This window comes from Furipterus horrens, unplaced genomic scaffold (genome assembly GCF_987537825.1).
Source record: "Furipterus horrens unplaced genomic scaffold, mFurHor1.1.pri manual_scaffold_3, whole genome shotgun sequence".
NCBI lineage: Eukaryota > Metazoa > Chordata > Mammalia > Chiroptera > Furipteridae > Furipterus > Furipterus horrens.
The window spans coordinates 61,596,468-61,619,435 of NW_028327173.1; positions in this window are offsets into that span (position 1 = coordinate 61,596,468).

The following is a 22,968-nucleotide window of genomic DNA, read 5'->3' on the forward strand; positions in this document are numbered from 1 at the left end:
ACACGGGTATACTTTTTTTACATTTATTGGTAAATCTTTTTAACATGAAATGTCTTATATTTATTGAGTTGCTTACTTTAAGAATAATAACAACCTGGTTCAAATGTTATTTAAAACTAAGCTACAACTTTTTAAACACTTTTATTTAAAGAAAAATGGAAGTGAGTGGTAAAATTGATATCACTAGTATATATACATAATTTTATGAGTTCAATTTGCCCAGTCTCTCAAAGGAGTGAATTAATTTAAGATTTTACTTGAAGATGTAGTAAATAGGTTGTTGGAGTTGTATTTTAAACTCTTTCAAGAAGGTATGTCTTCAGATACTATGTCTAAATTTCTCAAAATGAGACTAACTGATTATATTTTATAGATGATACATATCTTTATCTAACATTTTCCATTTCCATCAGCCTCTTTTCATGTTATATTGGCTTTCATGTTTTGGGTCATTATTTTTAACTTGTGAAAAAGTACTTGGAACTATTATTTCCTATAATTTTAGAAAGAAATAAGAAATCTTAACATTTAGTTGTGGTTTCTTAAGTTAATAAAAGATACAATAAAAGTATTTTTCCATACTTTTTTCTCTATACTCATACATCTTTTCCAAAGAAGATGTAAGTTCTCCTTATTTAAAGCAGTGCACTATAATCTGGATTAGTATGTATGTTTTATTTTAATTTTTTAACACTCTGAGGTTGTTCTTCCAGTATAATGTTTTACCAAAGCCCCAGTGATTTTCAAGAACTATTCAGAAATTGTTTTTCCAAGTTAATTGATGCATACCTTAATACATTCCACTTGACTATCAAACCCTTAAGAAATACTATGTCTTCCATTTACTTAAGCTTAAAGGCATACCCACCGCCTAGTTGATTGTTACACAACAGGTACTCAACATTTCCTGAGTAAATTAATAGAATACTATGTTTATATATTATAAAGATATGCTTATATATATAATACTTGTATTTATATAGTTGTATATAGTTTATATACAACTATATAAATACAGTGGAATTTTAATAGATGTTTGTTGAATTTAAATAATTTGTTTTCAAAGTATCACCCAAAACCACTTTCTCTTCTCTAATCAACTACCAACTCCCACCCTACAACACAATATATTTTTCTACTTTACTTCCCAACCATTATTTTTTAAATACTCGTCGTCGGCAGCCGTCCGTCTCGAGAGACGATGGTGTAGCTTCTTAAGAGTCTATCTGCACCGCCGAGAATGGCTGTGCAGTCCGACTCGGGAGCGACACGGTATCTGTCTCCTCCCGTGTTGAATCGACATCTTGCGATGACGCTGGAGTGTCCTCTCCAGTGAAGCTGAAGCTACAGAGCCTGGGCAGGGTGATATGGAGGGTCTGCTGTTGCCCATGCAGCAGACCCCCCCTCTCTTCGCAGCTGAAGGATCCAAGGGAAAGACGGAGTCAATACAGCTTGGCTTCAGGTGCGCCGCAGGAGTTGCCGGTGTTGACTACAACGTCAAACCGCCTTAGGGACTCCGGCTCCGGATTTTCTGTCGGGGTTTACTCCCTTAGCCTTTCCCCTGAAGAGGTATGCCGCAAGGCAGCGGAGGTTTTTTGGAGTCAGAGTTTTCCTTCTCTGATGTGCCCTGACTGGAAGATCGAACCAGCGACACTTAGCTCGCAGGCCGACGCTCAATCCACTGAGCCAAACCAGCCAGGGACTTTTAAATACTAAGACAGTAATATTTAACTTGTTTAATTCAACATGTCTAGATAAATTTATAAATACTGACTACAGTTTTTTTGGAACTCAGAAGATAAGCCAATAGCCAAGGGCAGAAAGGCATTAACATAGGATTAGCCAAGGAATTGGACAAACTGTGGTCTCTGATCTTCTAGGGAGACTGTTTCACCTCCTTGGTCCTCAGTTTCCTCACCTGCACATATCAGAAGATTGTATGTGCTCTTCTCAACTCTATTATTGTATCAAGTTTTATGAAATAATAATAATAATAACAACAATAAATTCTCGGTAGAAATTTTGTATATAAAGTTTAATAAAAACTGAATTTAACTACACCTTGCATTTCATAGGCCCAGTATTTATTTTATTTTATTTGTGCTCATTGAGTAGAAAAGTTTTGGACATAATCTCTTGCAAAACACTCTTGATAATTTAGCCAGCATGTATTTGATAAATGACTTATGTTTTTAATACTAATTATGGCCAGGGGCAATGTTATGGGTGATTGTTTCAGATCTGAAAACAAATCAAATAATATGTAACTTTCAATAGGTTTAACTTTTCAAAAATAATAAATTACTTTTAAAATTTTATCTTTTACATGTGTTGGAATGTGGAGATTTATATTTGGTCTTATCTTTCTAAATAGAGGTCTTATAATACAAGCTAGCATCATGTTCAGAGAGAATTACCAATTTCATATAGCTGTCTGATTTTCAACTTTCTCAATATGCTTTCACACTTATTAACTCATTTCATTTTCTCAAAAAGACATGAGAAGTAAATAGAGCAAGTATGAATTTCATTCTTTATAAGAGGGGGAGAGGAAACACAGGACATATGAATAATTGCTCTGAACTAAGCGGGGAATGGAACCTCTCTTAATCTGCAAACGTCTAGTGCTGGGTCCTCAGCGTTACTTCCAAATGAAACCACACTGGGTGTGAGCGTCTCATTGCTGGAAGAACTGGTATAGATGGAGCAGTCAGGGAGAAGAATATAAGTAGGTGTGAAAGAACATGAGACTCTTTAAAGAATTTCTAGAAATGAGAGGTCCGACAGTCATCGAGGCGGCACAAAAGGTCTCTGTGCTGTGCGCATGAATATTTGAAGTCCCTCATTTGTATATATAGATGAGAAAAGCCTGAGCATATCCTTGGTGAAAAGCCTGCACGTCTTCAATTAATTGTCTATAAGAGAAGTTTTCTCTTTTACACAGCTATATGAATACTTTTATCATAGAATTTTTAGAAAGGGAATAACAAGCACATTTATCCTGAGCACTCTCTGTTTTTCTGTACCAAATATTACAATATAACCAGTGTAACCAAAGTAAACAGTAGCACAATGGGTCTTGGTTATCCAAAATTTTAGAGTTGGCTATGGAATCAGTTCCTAGAGGTTGCTTATGTAAAAAGCTCATGGCAACAGCTGCCCATGAACTTCACACTTCATTGTGCAAAAGCCTGTTTGGAAATGTTAAGCTTTTGGCAAGATATAGGATCACTAAATCATCCTTGCATAGTTTATAAATTCTTGTTCATGAACTGAACCAATAACAATACCATGTGCCATATTTTCAGCAGAGAAACTGTGTTCCATTAAAGGAAATAGCCATGTCCATAACCTGCAGGGAGCTGCATTTAAGTTTCTATCTCATCAAATGAAATGCTGAGAGTTTCAACAATTTTACTGATAAAATATTTAAGATGGGGAATGAGCAATTACTTTGATCAAAATTCAGAGAAGGGATGCTTATCTGATACTATTTTCTTCTATTATAAGCTTGATAATTAGAATTTATTTTCTAAATGTTTATAAATATACATGACATACGGACTGACAAATATCTATCTTTCTTATACAACCATTGGGAAAGGTGAAAAGAACAATGAACTTTGGGATCATACATACTGGGTTATGATCATGGCTTTATGTCATCTTTTTTTCAGGTCAAATTTTTAAGCACTTAGTGTAAGTCATGCACTTTTCCAGCTAACAAAAGCACTAGATGACCAAAGAGCTACTGTGTGTGTGTGTGTGTGTGGAGGGGGATAAACATTAAACGGAATAATCATACTAATAATTTTATAATTGGAGAGTGCAAATGATTTGAAGTTTAAGTACAGGCCACTATAAATAGAAGACCTAATGGACACAGACATTTAGGGGACAGGGGGAAACTTGCAAGATAAAAGATGTCCAGTTAAATTTGAATTTCAAAGGAATAGTAGTTTTTAGTATGTCTCAAATACTGCATGACAAAAACACATACTAAAATAACATATATTACATTATACACACACACACACACATATATACTTGTATATACACGTATGTGAGGTCTGTCTGGAGAAAGTCCAGCCATTGTTAATATAATGAGAACAATTTGCAAGACATCAATATAACCTGGCAGCCAAAGAGAATGAACCGGAATGCACATGTGTGAACAATGACTTCACTGTACTAGTCAGTGGGGGCAGTAGACACCACTGAGTGAGCATGTGTACTGTGTAGCTGTCTCATTCAAAATGTCTGAGTGACTACAACAATGAATCTGCATCAAATTTTGCATTAACCTTTAACATTTCTCCATAGAAACTATTCAGATGATTCAGAAGGCCACAGCAATGTGCAACTGTTATTGGCAGCTTCATCGCAACAATGCGTCCACTCATGTATCATGTCTCATGCAGATTTTTGGCAAAACATCATAACACCCAGGTGACTCAGCCCCACTACAGCCCAGATTTGGTGCCCTGTGACTTCTGGTTTTTCCCAAAACTAAAATCACCTTCAAAAGAAAAGAGATTTCAGACCATTGATGTGATTCAAAAAAGACGACAGGGCAGCTGATGGCGATTGGGAGGACTATGTGAGGTCTCAAGGGTCCTTCTTTGAAGGGGACTGAGATGTCATTGTCCTATGTACAGTGTTTCTTGTATCTTGTATCTTCTTCAATAAATGTCTCTATTTATGTATAGTACATAGCTGGATACTTTCTGGATAGACCTCATACACACAGGAGTTGGCAAAAGTAGGTTTACAGTTGTTCATATGGAAAATAATACAATAATTAGTACATAAAAATACAATAATATATTCTCCCTTCCCCTTAATTAGGTAACCATAGGAAGGGGCTGCTGATCTCTAGACCTATGCACATCTAAGGAGAGCCAGGAAAGGCCTCTCTGAGGTAAAAACATTTAAACCAACCAGAAGTGATGAATGGCAATTGGCACAGAAACAAGGAAGGCAGAAGAATATCCCAAGTATACAACGTATCAGTTGGAAAATGCTAGAAGTTGGGCAACACTTGCCTTCCATGGGCAGAGAGATTAGAACATGGAAGTCTAGTGTGTTGAGGGAAACTGGTGGAAAGTAGGACTGTAAAGGCTGTTGGGGTCAGATCTTTACTAGCCTAGCATGGCTCACCTCACTCTTTATCCTCAGTTTTCACATATGCACACTAAAGCAAAAATAATGACCTCAGGAAGGAGTGGTTGCGTAATAGTGGATGCAGAGCTGACACTGAATAAATATTTGTTGACTATTTCTCATAATGATCATGATAGTGGTAATACATCTTATTACCAATGAAGACTTTTATTGTTTTGTTTTATGTAAGATGTTTTTAACTAGCTTTAATTTTTCCCCAGTTTAAAGACTGAATTTAAAAATAGTTGTTCTTGCTTTTGTGCTTCTGTTGCCTTGTGTATTACTATATTAAATCTGGAGTTAGGGGTAATTTTGCTGGTAAGTATCTACATATCTTGAAATGATTATTTCTAGATTCTCTATTTTCAGGAAATTCTCATTCACTGATACCAGACCCAAATATACCCCTCCTCTTTTTTTATTATAGAATTTTAAATACCTTCTTTTAGGGGGATTGTTTTGTAGGCCACTTTGAAGTGTTGTATGGTTTCAAGCTAAACTGACATCATTTTGGAGGGGGCAAAATGTTTCCAGTATTCTGGCCTCTTCCCTTCTACTGCTCATCAGCCCAGAGACAACTTCTAACCAGTGCTCCAGCACGCTGCTCGTGAGTGAGCACATTGGCCTGGGAGTGGCAGCAACAGGCCGGGACTCTGAGTGATAACTGTCAGCATGGCCCCTCAGTCTCTCTGCCAGACAGGAGGCTCATGGGCAAATGGCAGGGAGTTCACAGGCTTGGAGGGGCTTGTTAGACAGAGTTCAAAATTCTTGTGAGCGTCTTTCTGCCACTCCACAGAACAGCTGCAGCCTCAACAGTGGGAGTCTTCTCACTGATTTTTCAAAAGGTGCCCCTCCAGTATTTAATGTCATATTACACTGTTAAATGCTCAGCATCACAGTGTATTGTTATCCGCCATACTCTCCGCTCACCATTTGTGGCCAAGCTGCTAATTGCGCTGAAGAATACTCTGCTTCTCAGAATATGTTTTCTTTCTTTCTCTCTTTTCTGAGAATTTGTCAGCTTCCTGCTTACGAAACTTTCCTACCTGACTCAGACATAGTTCTTGCTTTACACCATTGCTGTCATTAGCCACTTTAAGTCATTTCATACTAAGAAGTAATGCTTCTAAAAAATTAAATTAGATGAGAATGATTTACTTGTAAAATATTCCATCCACTGAATAAGGTTAAAATATGTGCATTCGTTCAACAATTAAGTTTTGAGGATCTGCCATCTATCTGTTCTAGGCACTGGAGCTAAAATGGTGACAAGGCCAAGTCTCCACCTTATCTAGCTTGCATTCTACTAGAGAAACAAACCATAGTTTTATAAAAAATAAAACACAATATAATTTCAGATAGTGTTAATTGCTATGAATTAAAATGAGAGCAGATAATGAAGCCCTGGAGGGGGAAATGGAAGAGCAGCTCTTTCTGATGGGGTAGCCAGGGAGAGTCCCTCTAAGGAGGTAATATTTAAAGTAAGAACTAAATGCAGGAATGTACCAGGAGAATATACAAATTTGGGTTTTTGGAGAAGTAACGTAAAAACAATGCATGCGTAACATCGGGTGCACAGCTGATGATAAGTAAATATTTGTTGATTTTTTCTCATAATGTTCATGCTATCTCTATGATGGTGAATAATATTCTAGGTATATGCATATACCTAGACAACTTCTGTCTAGTGCTCCAGCATGCTGACCTTGAGAGAGCACGTCAGCCTGGGAGTGGCAGCACAAGGCTGGAACTCTGAATGATGACTGTCAGCGTGAGTATATGAATACACCTAGAATATAAAAGTTTGTGCAAATTGTGTTATCTGGTAAACAGATGGTGAAAGAAATTAGTGTGCAAAAATTTTATTAGTGAGCACTCTTAAAATCAATGTCTAGAAAAGAGAAGAGAGGAAGAAGCGGGTTTGGGCAGAGGGAGAAGTTGAGCCACAACGAAGCCTTAGTTGTAGCCTCAGCTGACCTTGCAAGGAGCTCCAAAGATCCGATAATCCTTCAGAGCTGTTGTGCATTAGGGTAAGAGGTTTAGGCCTGTATCTCCTCCTGCAGCTCAGCCATGCCATTTGGGATATCTCAGGAAAGTTTGTGACTCTGTTGGGCAAGGTAATTCTCTTCAGCCCAGGCAATTCCCTAGAAAGCCTGGCAGCTGAGGATTGTTGACCGGTCACCCTTCCAGCAGCTGGGTGCTAGAAGATAACTCTCCATGGATCTTTCACATTTCTTTATGAGAAGAGGCACTTTATTCCTGGAACAAGTCCTTTAGGATATGAGCAGGGCAACACAGATTGCACCCTGAGGAGTAAGCAACTAAATATCATTTTGAGAACTGGATTCCTTCAAATCAGACATTTAAATTCTAGGTATATATCAAATGATTCTACATAATCATTTCTTAAATTGCTTGATTTTATAATATGAATATCTTGATTTACCAGATTTAAACCTGTGTACATGATTTATTAATTCAGTTAAGCAAATATTTTTTGAAATGCTCTAATAAGTGTCTTCAAAGAGCTTAAAATCTACAGAAAGATACAAATGCTAAACCAGCTTACTGTAATCTACAATGCAATATCAAGTGAACTAAGGGGTAAACAAAGTATTTTGAAATATAAAGCAAAAAATATTTTTTAAAAACAGCAGTGTAATTAAATAGAAGAATTGTTGAAATGCAGAGGATACCCTCAAAGTAGAATTTTGATGTGCTGGAAGTCTTTCAAGTTGAGTCACACAAGAGAGCTGGCCTCTCAGCATGGACTGGGAGGCTGAATAGGCTGGGCGGCTGGGAGGAAGTTTGCGGAGGAATGCTCTTATAGGTGAGATGGAGAAGGTAATTCACACTTACAATGTTGAAGACCCCAGATGTACTACTGAAAACATTTTGGACTTGATTCTTTAAGCTGGTGTCTCAAAGTGTGGCTCTTGGAGTGCCTGTGTTAGGACTTCATGGATGCTTTAAAAAATTCAGACTCTCACAACCTATCCAATGTTTTCTGAATCAGAATCTCTGAGACTAGTGACCTCAAATCTGTAGTTTCTGTAAGCTCCCATCACAGAGGATCTCTGCCAGAGACAATAGGAAATCACAGAAAACTCAGTTATCTGCCTCTTTCTGTAGAATTTGTGTGAGATTTTTATTTCACATATCAAGTATTAAACTGAAACATTCCAGGAATTATGACCACAAAGTATTTTATTTGAAACAATAAATTAGTAATTTAGTATACTCATGTTTCATTTGCCCATTTCTATGAATGGAAAACAGTCCAAGAACTTTCCCCTCTTGTCAAAAAACTCACTTTTATAATACATTCATAGATTGTTTTCAGTCCCATAGTTGTTATTCTCCACTTAGTGAGACATTTTCCTTTCCTCTGATCATAAGCATCATTTTACACTAGAATTCGAGAAGCTTCTTTAGGGTCCTTGGAGGCTCTGTTTTCTCAGTTACAGTTACAGTAGGGAATTTGTTTTTTTGTTTGTGATTTATAACCACCTTCCAAAATCTCTGATAAGTTTCAGATGCCTTAACAACCAGTTTAGACTTCCAGCCAAGATGGAGGCCTAGACAGACACACTGCATCTCCCTCCACAACTAAGAAAGAATACAACTACCTCAAAACTAGAGACAACCAAAAGTTCCAGAAAATCGAGCTGCATAGAAGTCCAACAAACAAAGATATGAAGAAGAAATACCCAGACAGGTAGGAGGGGCGGAGCTGGGACGGAGGGGACGCAGTGTGGTGGCAGCAGCTGTGGTGGTGGCGGCAGCAGTGGTAGCAATGGCAGGCTGCTGGAAAGTGCAGTCACACATTTTAAAAAGCCAGGAAGGACATCTGGGGAGCACTCCCAGGACCAGACAAGACCACGTAACTCACAGTCCCAGAGCCAGGGAAAATAAAGCCTCATTGCTTCTGACTGTGCAAACCAGTGGGGGTTGGGGTGGAGAAAGAAACTGCTGGTCCCTCAGCAGAGTCTGCTTGTTTAAAGGGCCCCCATGGTCCTAGAATGTCTGCAGTCCCACCCATTCTGGGAACGACACCAGGGCAACAACTAGAGAGGCACGAGTTCCATACAAAGTGGGAGAAGTGCCTGGAAAAGGGGCAAGTGTTGAGCAAGGTACATTGTTCCCTCTTGGGCCCCTCCCCCACATATAGCACCACAACCTGCTGAAGTGGGTTGCCCTATACTCACGAGAAAACCTAAGGGTCTGCTCCTTACAACGTAACAGGAGTGACAGCTCTACCTAAGATGCAGAAGCAAACAAACACAGGAGCCTGCCAGGATGAGGAGACAGAGAAGTATGGCCCAAAAGGGAGAACAGATCAAGGTTCCAAAGGGGGAACTAAGTGATGAGAAGATAGTCAATATAACAGACACAGAGTTCAAAACACCAGTGATAAAGATGCTGAGAAGCTTGACAGATATGCTTAAGTATGACAAACGCATAAGGGAAGAAGCGAAGGCTATGCTAAATGAAACAAAGGACCATCTACACAAATCCAGTGGCAAAGGGAAGGAAACCAGGGTTCAGATAAGTGATTTGGAACATAAGGAAGAAAACAACAGTCAACCAGTACAGAATGAGGAAACAAAAACTGAAAAAAAAACAACGAGAAGAGGCTTAGGAACCTCTGGGACAACTTTAAACATGCCAACATCCAAACCATAAGGGTGCCAGAAGGATAAAAGGAAGAGCAAGAAATTAAAAACTTATATGAGAAAATAATGAAGGAAAACTCCCCATATTTGGTGAAGGAAATAGACATACAAGTCCAGGAAGCACAGAGTCCCAAAGAAGCTATACCTAAGGAGGACCACACCAAGACACATCATAATTAAAGAGAGAATCTTAAAAGCAGCAAGAAAAAAGCAGAGGGTTACCTACAAAGGATTGCCTATAAGACTATCAGCTGATTTCTCAAAAGAAACTTTGCAGGCAAGAAGGGACTCACAAGAAGTATTCAAGGTGATGAAAAGCAAGGACTTAACAACCAAGAGTACTCTATCCAGTAAAGCTGTCATTTAGAATGGAAGGGCAGATGAAGGGCTTCCCCGACAAGACAAGGAAAAGCTGAAGGAGCTTATCATCACCAAGCTATTATATAAAACATCAAAGGGACTTAAGAAAAAGATTATCAAAATTATGAACATTAAAATGACAACAAACTCACAACTATCAACAGCTGAATCTAAAAAATAAGGACAAAATCCAACTAAGCAAAACAGAATAGGAACAGAATCATAGGTATGGGGATTATTTGGAGGATTATCAGCTGGGAGGGAGGAGGGGGAGAAATGGGGAAATGGTGCAGGGACTAAGAGTCATAATTGGTAAATACAAAATAGACAGGGGGGAGTTAAGAATAATATAGGAAAGAGTGAAGCCAAAGAACGTATATGCCTGACCCATGGACATGAACTACGGGGGGTGGGATTGCTGGAGGGAAGGGGGCTACTGGGCAAAGGGGAGCAAAGGGGAAAAAAACTGAAATTACTGTAACAACATAATCAATCTTTTACCTTCCAGTTATTTAAATTTTTTTCCAAGAAACTTTTCCTCTTGCTTCAGTCATAATTACTTATATTTTACCTCTTTCATTTTATAAATTCCTTGTTAATACTTTCTTTTATCTTGGTTTTCTTTCCTTAAAAACTTGTTAGGGCCATGCACACTCATTGTGAAGTGATGTTTTATAAAGCAGATCAGATTCCTCACCTTTCTCGTTTATTAGTAGCAGCATTGGCACAATAGCTATGCAAATAGAATGAGTAACAATGCTTCTTTTTCTTCATTTCTCTTCCTTCAGTTCATTTTGGAGGATGTTTCCATCTATTCTCATATTTTGTTTTCCCAGACTTCCTGTGTAGTAGGAAAAGAAATTAATGAACTTCTTTTCTAAAGTAGTTGAACCTGGATGAAGGAATCCCTCAGGAGGTGTTGGGTAAAAGGGGAGAAGTCAGGGCTTCTCTGGCTGTGAAGGTATATTAGGTCTAATAGATTAAGTGGATGCTTCAAGCCTTCCCCCTGACTTTTAAAGGAGGACCCACCTTTACCAGATCCAAGGTGAAAAAAAAAGGAAAGAAAAAATTTTTAAAAAGTTTTAAGAAACTGAACAAAGGGAGTTCAGAACTGAAGGTGAAAAGATTCAGACTGTGGATATAGAATGAGAGAAGTTGGTCAGTTTTTGTTTTTCTACAAATAATTAAAAATAGAAAAGTAATAGGTTTTTTATACCTAAGAGGAATATGGTTAGAGAAAAATATTTTTTAAATATTATGTGCTATATTTTCTTCTTGTTGCATGTCAAATTCAATTAAAACATTTGGAAAACACTGATTACTGGTGTTAGATGTGTGTGATTATGATTCTGCTCTGAATCTGAGCCATGTAGATCTCTGTATTGATAGCTGTTAAAAAGTAAAACGTACAAGGCAAGTCTAAGCAAACAGGCCTTACCTGTTAGGGAAAGGGAAAAATGCCTGCACCATGTCCCCAGAAGAAGGAGGGAACTATTTGTCCCTGAGGCATGAGGAATGGCTATTTTAGTATAGACTCAATCTATAGTGTAGCAGCTGGGGTGGGTGATGAGGATGGAGCCACATGACCAGAGACAGAGGCTGCAGTCACCAACAGTATTAACGAACAGTATGGACTGTCTACCTGAGATATGAGTCTTCCCTGAGCAGAGAGGAATAAGGGAGTACTGTGGCAGGTTGATGGGAAGGGGGAGCAGGTCAGAATTCTAGCTGTTATATTGTTGAAGGGTCAGACATAGACTATGTTACTCATAAGCCCTTAATTGTACCTTCTTGGCCATCACCTGTGATATGCACAACACTATACCATCAAACAAAACAAACCTCTAAAATTCCCTGGCATCTTTCTGCTAACCAAACATCTCTGTGTCCTTAGATGGTCAAATTTCTAGAGGCATTCTCTGTGACTCCTTCCTTGATTTCTCTCTTTCTTTCACCACCTACAGCCAAACCCAACAGCACATGCTGATGATTTTGTTATTAGACTCCAGACAAAATATATTCATCACCTCTGACATGGACTCCCTCAGAGCCTGAGATCGTTCTTCTGCTGAACAAAGTAAGTGCTCATCCAGTGTGGTTACCAGGAGGAAAAAAGAGTAATGGCTGAGAGACATGAGCACCAAACTCCCTTGAGAGTTGTGCTTGTTATTGTAAATGCATGAAGATGTAGTTCTGTTTTATACATCAATCTCGCCAGTTTGGCAAATGGGAATCTATCCTTCAGGGATATATCCATTACTAGTGTACTAAAAAAAAAAAAAAAAAAAAAAGGAAAGATTTCTAAGACTAAAAGATTAAGAGTGAGGTCTAGGACTGAGTGATCTCACTAAGGTGAAATCAAAGGGGATTGGCTTGACCCAGGGCAATGTGTTGCTTGACTCTCTCTCATAAGTCTGCAGTTACAACTGTTATTTCATGCCCTATTTTACTTATTTGACCAGATAAGTTTGCATGATAGGTGTTCCTATCCCTTGATTGCTTCTCTGTGTTTACTCCGAAGAGCTCCTCCAAATCACTTCTTTATTTTCAAAGATAATTGGTTGAATTTCAATCATAGTAAGATGTTATTAGACTGGACTCTGCAGAATATTCCACACTTTTCAATATTGCTCATTTCTGATTCAGTGATGCTAATAATTGACTCACTTGCAGTGAAAAGTAAATCTTTGTCTGAACTTAATATTCCTTGATATTATAAAGAAAGTGTTCACTTGTAATGGCTATTATTTTCATCGTTTCAAAATTTTCAAATCAATATGAGGGTGTTCATCAACCATTATCACAGTTTCATTATCCTTATTTTACTTTATAGAATTTTTTGTCTATTTATTTCTTCTTTATTTGAATTTTCTTTATTAATCTAGGTGCTTCATATAACATCTTAAGAATTTCTTAAAACTAATCTGATTTTATTTAGTCATTACATTATTTTGTGTATGTTAGTACTTGTTCTACCTAGTTAGAAAAAGCTGCTTACCTTTGAATATACATTAGATCTATAGATTTCTTAGCATTATTTTAAAATAGTTTTCCTCTCTAGCAGAATAAAAATTAAAAACTTGGTTACCTGTCCCATTTTAATTTTAACTATTTTACTCATTCTTGATGTGTAATATAATATATACAGTGAATTCTCATTTAATGTGATAGGTTCTTGGAAACTGCAGCTTTAAGCATAACAATGTATAATGAAACCAATTTACAGTGGGCTAATTGATATAAGCAAGAGTTAATTTCCTATGGCATATTTTTGGTCACAAAAACATCACCAAACTTCTATATAGAGAGTTCTGAAACACTTTTAATATTAAACATTGAACTACATGTGAGGTATGCATACATTTAAGGAAGACTAATAAAACAAGTAAGATAATTATTTTCCAACTCACTTATTCCAGTAGAAGGTCATGGCTGGCTGGAGCCTATCCAAGTAGCTCAGAGCACAAGGTGGATGGACATCTCCCTGGATGGATCTCTTACTGGACAGATCACCCTTCAATGTCAGGCTCACACCCACACCCCTCCTCACTCAGATTGGGACAATGTAGACACACCAATTCACCTCTCATGCACATATTTGGGATGTGGGATGAAATGGAGTCCCCAGAGAAAACCCATACAAACATGGGGTGGTGGTGTGCAAATTCTACACAGACAGTGAACCTGAGCCAGCAATGATTTTTTCCCCCTCATCAACATTAAAATAAAACAATATCTAATGAAAGGGCATTATTTAAAGACCTGCTGTGTAACTAAATGCTTCTTATCTGTATTATTTTAGACTATTGGTTTATTCAGTAGTTTCATAAAACTTTTAGTTAAACCACACAATAACTCATTAAATTAATTGGATATATCTTCTTAGGTATGTTAAATAATATGGAGTAAATGGCTTTCTAATAGCCATGGCAGTAAAGAGACCTAGCTTAAGGGTGGCTTTTGAGCATGAGCAGTTATTAACTTTTGAATTTCTTCACTTTAGTAATACTTAAAAAAAATTAATTAGCTAATAAGGCCACCCATTTAAAATGACTGTAAGGTTCATATTACCTTACCTATTTACTTATCGAAATCTTCTATGTATAAATTGTATCCTACTATCTCTTCTATATTATTAAAGTACTACTATGATAGTATGTTTAATTTATCGAATACACTATCTTTAAGGAATTAAAACTATTTTATATTATCTTAATAATTCTTTTTAACATCGCTATGAAGTGCAAGATGAAATGAGTGGCTTTGATTTTCATTTTCATTTTATAGCTAAATAATCCAATGAAAAGGTGACTTAGCTTTCCCAGCTTAAAAAATTCAAACTGGTTGCATAACAAGGAGAGAGAATATTGGGCTTCAGATTTCTGAATCTTTAACTGGTATGTAAGTCAGCTTTGTTAAGTCACTAAAGAACTTTTTTGTGCAAGTGTGCAAATATACAAATAAACATTTTGACATTAAGCATATATGAATATACATATGCTTAATGTCAAATGTGTGCATTTATGTATGTGTATGTATACGTATATATATATAAAATTCTATTCTATTCAAAAATTATAAAGGCAATAATGTTCAAAATATTTTTATCATTGTTTTTAAATATAAACCTTCTCTCTTTCATCTATCTTTGTGTGTGTCTCTTAATGTATGTATCTCTTTAATGTAACAAATTTAAATTCTTTTGTTTGTTTGTTTAGAGGAAATACAAACTCCCAAGAAAGAAAATACTTGGAAAAGAGACCCCAGCCTTAGTACAGTGGCTCAGTGTCCAGGTGTGTGCACTCAGGTTCAGGGAAGTGATGGGAAGAAGGGGATTGAAACCAGAGGCGTGGAGCCTCCGCTAGAGGCTAACTTATTTTACCCTGACTGAAAAAGAAACCTGGTACAGTATTAGAAGGTTGAAGGCTCACGAAACCTAAACGAAAAGAGTAAGAATCAGCAGCATTCTGTCGCACTATCCAGGAAAGAAAGAGATACTAAATGTAGTGAACAAAGCTGAGTACTTGAAAGAAAGCGCAGGTCCCAAACCCTTTATAAACATTTCCAAAATCCAAAAACAAACAACAAAAATAAAACCCTCTAAAAACAGAGACTGTTTTATGATTCGTTTTTGTAATAAAATGTGACCTGAACTGACATGAGGCAATTTATAATCTTTGTCTCAGTGTGATTTTTTTAAATTACAAGTCATCATGAGCCTGATCATGAGACACTACCCAATTCCCACCAGGGGTGTTGAAATGAACATATATGAACTGGTCACTTCTCTAAAATATTAAAAAGTATGAAATCTGAAATACATCTGACCCCAATCAACTGAGGGACTGTGGACCTGTGTATCACAATGCTTGTCACTGTGTGGGACTCATTCTCAGCTCAGCTACCCATGTGCCATGTGACTGAACAAGTGACTCACTGGCTTTACAGTTTGGTTTCTTTTTAGTAAGGTGAGGGTATTTAGTAACTTCATATATTAAATGCAGTTATGCACAGTATTCAGCACAGGGCCTGAAAAATGGTGAACTCTAATAATATTAGTATTTATTTTTAATTTTTATTGAATTTATTGGGGTGACGTCGGTTAACAAAATTGTATAGGTTTCAGGTGTACAAATCTCTAATACAATATCTGTGTGTTATATTGTGTGTTCACCACCCCAAGCTGTCTACTTCTATCACCATTTCTCTCCCCTTTACGCCCTCCTATTCCCCCTAACCCCCAATAACTTTAAATTCTTAAAAACTGTATAACTCAGTGAAGAGCCACTAAATAAAAAGAAGTTCATTAATATTAATGGAGAAATTGTTATGTATTCCATCTGGACAAAATTCCCAAATAATTTTTTGCTGTTATAAAAATATATGTATTTTTAGATTAAATAAGAAAAGAAAATAGGCATAATATGATGTGACCAGTGCCTTAGAAAGAATAATCTCACAGCTGGGTAAATGATGGGTTGGTGAAGGGGGACTGAAGGTGTGTAAGTGACTGGGTGGGTGGGAATGGACCAGGCAAGAAGTAAAGAACTCGTAGAAGAAGCGCGGTGATGGTGCTTTTCAGTATATGTTCAGATCAATCCTGCAGACCTTGACAATTTATATGGGAGGAATATAGAGTTTTAATTTGGTGCTATCCTCTAGATCAGAGACTTTTAAATTTTAATTTTTACCAAAGCCGTAGTAATGAATATATTTTGTGTTGTGACTCCACGCACATGTGTGCAAACACATAGATGCATAGTTGGAATAACATTTCACAAACATGCTTTGTCTTAACATATGTAGTGCTATTCTTTTACATTTTTTATTTCAGTTAAAAAATACCGATCACAACCTTTAACACGATTTATAATCTACTGGTGAGTTATATCCTACAGTTTGAAAAACACTTCTCTAGATTTAGTCCTAATAATTGGGATTTCACTAACTTAAGTATACCTCCAGATCACAGGATTCACTGTATACCTCCCCAACCATCTACCAAGAGTTAATCAACTTGACCTAAAGCAAATAATTCAAAGCCTGAAGAAATCACTTATCCCTTTCAAGTGCTTACATCATACTGCTTCAATAACCTCAGGTCTAGTCATTCTGCCACCAAACACACCACTGCCAGAGTAATCTGCCAGGACCTTTCATCGTTCTCTGCTGCTTCGTCCAAAAACAAGAACAACAACAACAATCGCCTCCCCCCCAAAACACATATTAAACAAATAATTAACAATAATTTGGGAGTAAATTCAGTCTGTTCATGAAATATCATGTAGTGAAGTTTAATTAAACTTGTTCTTTTTCTCCTTTCTACACTATGTATTTTCATCACAAATATTTCATTTTTTAGGGAGCTTATTGCTATGCATTTAAAAATAAAATTGTAACAGAAAAACATTTTAAGGCAAACTAAAGACTGAATTAGAAGGCTTTTAAACACTAAAATTGTTCACACACAACAGCGAAAATAATTATAACATACTAAGCAACACAGTTAAGTCACCTCAAACATGGTATGTTATTCAAATTTATTTCCTTTTTAATAGAACTATTATTTCAGGAAAGTCAGTGAGTGTGTCTTTGCCTTTGTCTAAATTCAAAATGTTAAACGATAAATTCTTACAGAATGTTTTTTTCATGTTGTGTGCATATAAGTGTTTGAAAAATCGTAATAACATCCAAAATGAGTAGTTTAAAAACTGGTATATCTTTTCAAAAGTCATTATATTGAGAACTTATCACTTAAATTGTCATTATGTGAGGTAAGTCAATATTTCTCCTGTCTAGGTTAGTAAAACATATTATTCTAATGAACTCAGAAATCAAACTTTTCTAATTGATTAAAGTCATTCTCTAAGAAAAGAAAAAACTAGCAATCCATGACAGGAATTCTGGCTGTATTGTTTAAAATAAGCAGGGTAGGACTAAATATGCAAAATGCCCCATATATAAGGAGAAAGTGATTCAGCCAGAATAGTCCCAGTTGGAAAGACATGCCATTTAACAGTTTGATGTGGAGTGTTCATTTATGCTAACTTATTGGAAGCCATCATTCTGGGCTACAGATAATCAGCTTTGACTGACCCACAGTTCCAGAGTTAGAAAGTGATATTCTCAGTAAATAGATATTTTCTGTAAATTTATGAAAAAGAATATGACCCAGAGCACAAATCCAATCATTTTTCAATGTAAGCAGTGACTCTCTGTAAAAAGGGGACTTCTAGTTTTCCTGCAACTATTGTCAGGCAGTAATGTAAGGGATTTAATATAAGTTACTCAATAAAAATCTTAAGAGTTTATACAGCTGATGCAAAGAAGCAGTCATCCAAATAGCTATTTGGTACGGACAAAGAAGGATGCAGATTAAATAAACCAAATTTCAACTATTATACTTTGCTAGAGGGGAGTGCCCAAGACTATTAAAGAGACATTTCCTCCACTGCCCAGGAAGCTTTGGTTAGAGGAGTTGTCAGACTAAGTAAGCTACTGCTGGCAAGCTTTGCTTGGACATGGCTATTCACATTAATTCAGAGAACTGTTAGAATTTTTATTCCTGGGTTTCTTCTAAGGATAATCATAGCCCCAAACTAAATACATACAATTTTCATTTTATTTAAATAGAAGTTCACAAACTTTCTTTCATGTTGCCACACGGTCTGATTTATTTAAAGATATGTATAATTATTATCTTCCAAATATGTTATTGGCATCCTTATGTTTCACCCTGTCCTGGTCTTAAGCATAAAATATTTATTTATATGGGACTTTTATTTTTCTGAAAAATAAAAATTTTCTAGTATGTACTTCCCTCTGAAGTGTCTCTCAGTCAACACATTAATTAGTTTTTTTGAAAAAACACAATGCTCCTTTTATTTCACATATTTGGTGTATTTATAAAAGCCATCTGAGGGATAAGACCACATGGCCAATTAATACTGGTGATGTGACAGTTTCACTGTCAGTCCAGTCTTGTTGTGTATTGTTGCCCAGTTTGACATGTTTCCTTTTAAAAAAAAAATTAAATGTTTTATTGTTTATGCTATTACAGTTGTTCCAATTTCTCCTCCATTGCCCTCTCCAGCCAGCTACCCCCCACTCCCACAGTCAATCCCTACACTGTTGTGCATGTCCACGGGTCATGCATAAATGTTCTTTGACTGGTCCTTTCCCCTTCTTTCAACCAGTCCCCACCTCACCTTTTCCCTGTTACAGCTGTCAGTCTGTTTCACGTTTTTATGCCTCTGATTCTATATTGTTCGTTAGTTTATTTTGTTCATTAGATTCCATATATAAGTGAGATTATATGGTGTTTGTCTTTCACCAACTGGCTTATTTCTCTTAGCACAATAGGCTCTATTCCATCCATGCTATTGTAAGAGGTAAGAATCTCTTCCTTTTTTACTGCTGTGTAGTATTCCATTATCACTTTAATTATTTAAAACTGGTATTAGAAGTTTATTTATGCTAAATCTAATGAATTTTAACATTATAATAAACAAAATGCCTATAGTTAATGTTCAAAAACATAAGATTAATTTCTTAATATGTAGCCACAGATGTGATCTTAGAGTTAGGTTAGACCTGTAGCCTGCATCCACCTCTTAAACGAGTGGGCTTTGACATGTGCCTTAACCACTCCAGGCTTTAGGTTTCTCATTTATGAAATGGAGATTATAATAGTACCGATGTTACAGAGTTGTGACAGACTTAAATGATCTAATCAACATAAACATATTATCAAACTACCTGGCACATAGTAAGAGCTTAACAAATTTTAACTATTACTATTGCAGCATATATGAATTTCATTCCACAATTCAATGTGGAAGATATACTATACTTTTAAATTTTCTTAATTTTAAACTCTGAGCCTCCATTCCACTAAAAAGTAGAAATTTTAGCTCTATTCAGCCAGGGGTTTTTCTCTACTTCTGAGTTGTATCAAGACACCAAGTCTCAGGATATTTGGTAAATAGCCATATGAGATTGGGAAACTTGACTTGTTATCCATTATCTGTCCATGTTGTTACTAATGAGGCAGCATTGCTCTATCCAGTAGTCCTTTCATTTCCACTGCTCTTTTGTCTCCTACACTGGGCAGAGAAATATTTGGCAAGTCTGGAATCTCTAGGCCTCATTCACTCTGTGATGAACCTCAGAGTGAATGCTTACTTCAAGCTCACCCTCTGGAACCCATAGATGTCTCTCTCCTGTAGTCTTAGAAAGACCTTCAAAGACACAAACCCCTTATGCCAGCTTGAATGGAGAAATGAAAAAACAAACTCAGGGAAAAGCATAGAGTGGATACATCTAAAATGTTTTTCCACAAAATTTTAAAATAAAATGAAAATATTATTACTTTTAAGAAACTACTCGTTGACCATGTCCTCACCTACCTGCCACTCCTTAGTCCCTCTTTATAGTTTGAAACTCACCAATAATATATATTAATATATTTAAATTTTATTTTTAATTACAGTTTACATTTAATAATATTTTATGTTAGCTTCATGTGTAGAGCATAGTTGTTAGACAGTCATATACTTTACAAAGTGTTCTCCCCAACATTTCCATTATCCACTGGACAACATACATAGTTATTAAAATATTATTGACTATATTCCCTATGCTATACTTTACATACGCATGACTATTTTGTAACTACCAATTTGTATTTTTAGTCCTTTCATCTCTTTAGCCCTTCATCGATTTCCCCCTCTCCTCTGGCAATCACCAGTCTGCTCTCTCAATCTATGTGTCTGTTTTGATTTTGTTTGTACATTAATTTTGTTCTTTAGATTCCACATGTGAGATAATATAGTGTTTATCTTTCTCTGACTGACTTATTTCACATTGCATAATACCCTCTTGGTTCATCCATGCTCTTGCAAATGGTAAGATTTCATTTTTTTCATAGCCAATTAATATTATATTGCATATATGTACCACAGCTTTTTTTATCCACACACATTTTGATAGGCACTTGGTTCTATAGCTTAACTATTGTAAATAATACTGCAATGAACATATATTTTTTCAAGTTAGTGTTTTTGGTTTCTTAGGAAATATACCCAGAAGTGGAATCTCTGGGTTAGAAGGTAGTTCCATTTTTATTTTATTTTATTTTTGACGTAACTCTGTACTGTTTTTCACAGTGGCTGCACCAGTCTGCATTCCCACCAACAGTGCATGAGAATTTGCTTTTCTCCACATCCTTACCAGCACTTGTTGTTTGTAGGTTTATTGATGATAGCGATTCTGACAGGTGTGAAATGGTATCTCATTGTGGTTTTAATTTGCATTTCTTTGATGATTAGTGACATTGAGCATCTTTTCATGTGTCTATTGACCACCGGTATGTCTTCTTTGAAGAAGTGTCTATTCAGGTCCTTGCCCATTTTTTAAGCAGCTTTTTTTTTTTTTTTTTTTTTTTTTTTTTTTTGCTGTTGAGTTGTATGACCACTGTATTTTTCACATGGCATCATAAAAGATGTCAAGATAGCATCCATGAGTGAATGTTATGTGACTTCTCTGTTACTGTACCTGCCTTGGGTCCTGCTCTATTCTTTGCCACTCACTCTAATACCTCATATTGAAAAGAAATTGGTAAAATGTCTATTTTGCTGTAAACATGAAATCTAGTACTTCCTATCTCCTTCCTCTCTCCTGCCAAAGCCCCCATGGTGCCAGCATGGAATGGGCTGGTCTTGCTTCAGATACATCAAACAGGAGTGAGTCATGCTTGACATTAGAAAAAATGTTTGACTATATTACATGAACAGATACTTAAAATGCAATCAAATAAGCTTAATTATTTAATTTAACTATTAAATGACATTGGGATACATTGTTGACTGATATGTGTTTAAACCAGTTTCCAGAATATAATTTGAACTTTCCTAATTAGAGAAAAAGTTTTCAGTACATGGTTCTAATGAATTCTCTCTCAATAAAGAGTATATTTTAATTCCACTTTGAGGAAAAGGGTATCAAATTTCCTAGAGAAAGACAACCTAAATATGATTGCGGTCCCAAAATTAAGGAAATATAAAATATCATATCATGTTTTTTTCTGTCACTTGAAGAATTTTGCCTTTGAGGTGATTAAATGTGTTAATAGTATAAAAATTTGTTTTATGTTTGTAGAAGGGACCAATATTCACAAATTTTATTTTATAAGTTATATCATTTGATCTTTGTAAACCTTAATGAGATAGGCAGAGAAGGTATTAAATGATTAGTCTTCAGTTGAGGAGATCCAGGCTCAGTGGATTTATATCAGAAAAGATCTGGCTCAGAGGATTTTTATCAGAAGAGATCTGCCCAAGGTTACAGAGGTTACAGCTGCTGGGCCCAGCATCTCAAATCCGGTCTTTTAGTTCTAAAACAATACTCTTTTCTTTTGTAACCTGAAGATGTTATAAACCTGGAGTGGCAAAGAGCATCTACTCTGCATGCCAACCCTGATAAGTTGGAAAGTATGCTGGGAGGAGTCTTGAAGGACACAGAGAAGATAGCCAGCTGAGGACAGGGTTTTTCAGGGGTAGAAAACCACATATATAAAGGCTCAGTGATACACGGCTACATATGGCCTTCAAAGATCTCTAAGTGTTTCTCTTTATTTAAACGACACATAATTCTTTATTTTAAATTCTTTGCTTTGCCTTCTGACTCTTTCATGGAAAATCTTCCTCTGATGATGCCAGCCAGGCTCCTCTGAACCTCACCGTGGCTCATTACATAGAGCTGGGTCTCCACAGACACGTCAGGCCCCAGGATCATTTATTCAGAGTTACTGCCAGGTTAGCCTGATGGCAGTTCCCCAATGATGTGTCTTTCTAGAAGTTTGTTCTGGATAATTAGACAATGCTTCATCATGCCTAGTGACTGCTATGAAATATTTACTGATTTTATATCAAAACAATGAGCAGGATAAATAAGCTTCCTCCATAATGAGGTTCAAAATGTTATTTACTTAAAAGATTTTTGCGATTTTCTTTTATTTTCAATTAGCAATTATTATAGTTGTGTTCCTAATAAAAATTAACAGAAAAATAATAATTATTTTTATTAACTTAGTCAACATTATTTTGCCTTTGCTATATTTCATAGACTTTTAAAGAAATTTATATGAATAGTCTATCACTTGTAATCCTTACAAGAACACACTTATCTCCATTTTATAAATAGGTAAATTAAGATTAGAAATATGAAATAACTTTACTAAGTCACAGAGTCATTAAGAGATGAAACAAGG